Consider the following 853-nt stretch of genomic DNA (forward strand, 5'->3'; position numbering starts at 1 on the left):
GTGCCGAAGAGCGTCGCAACACTAATAAGAAGCAGAGCTTCAACTAAGTCAGAGCACCAGCCATGGGTCGTATGCACAGTCGCGGGTTCGTACAAATCTGTCAAATTCCTTCATCAATATCGTTTTATTCTTTTCCATTATTCGAAATCAAACTTTTTTTTTTCTTCTTTGGTTTCAGTAAGGGTATATCCTCTTCTGCTTTCCCCTACAAAAGGACCCAGTTGGCTTAAGATCTCTTCGCAAGATGTAGCCTTCTATCTCTCTATTTATCTGTGTTCATTGATTATATTTGTATATCTTTGTTTCTTGTATTGCATCAGCATAAATATTCTACTGAAATATTGAAATTTTTTTAATATGGAGCTCTGCAACTACTCCAGCAGAGATGAAGTTTATACAAACAGATGGTAGGCTCCTTGTGATATCTTTGCAACAATTAGAGCTGTGAATTAGCCCCTAATAGGCCTGGCCCTAGCCATGTGGGTCGGGGTCAAAAAAATCCCTAAGACCAAAAAAAACTTTTATTAGAAAAGTCTCCAGGATTAAAAAGCCCAAAAATTCTGTGGGTTAGGGCCAGTCCATGAGTTTTCTTTTTTACAAAAAAAAAATTAAATATCCAAAAATAAATTGTATTTTTACAAAGAAAAGGAACATTTATGTTAAGGGTTATAACTTGGAAAATACATGTAAGCATACATGTAAGCATCTTTCTTTTACTTTAGTAAATATTTTTACATAATTATTAATTAGAAAATAATAAATAGCATTTCATATTTTTCATCCCTAAATTTGACGTTAAATTGAAATTAGTGTATATTATAACCTTTTACAAATTTTAATCTTCAAACTTATT

General features: G+C 32.5%; 1 protein-coding gene across 2 annotated transcripts in view; it reads left to right on the forward strand.

Annotated features, from left to right (window-relative positions):
- LOC106767904 (probable calcium-binding protein CML13) overlaps nucleotides 1-853 on the forward strand; it is a 3,102-nt gene continuing 2,249 nt past the window's right edge. The window contains exons 1-3 of one of the 2 annotated variants that reach the window (XR_002668371.1): nucleotides 1-85; nucleotides 179-246; nucleotides 381-393. The gene's annotated coding sequence lies outside the window, so the exon portion shown is untranslated. Of the gene's footprint in view, nucleotides 86-178; nucleotides 247-380; nucleotides 394-853 lie in introns of those variants that run through there. The other variant, XM_014652870.2, reaches the window with a different exon arrangement.

The sequence above is a fragment of the Vigna radiata genome, chromosome 7 (genome assembly GCF_000741045.1).
Source record: "Vigna radiata var. radiata cultivar VC1973A chromosome 7, Vradiata_ver6, whole genome shotgun sequence".
Classification (NCBI taxonomy): Eukaryota; Viridiplantae; Streptophyta; class Magnoliopsida; order Fabales; family Fabaceae; genus Vigna; species Vigna radiata.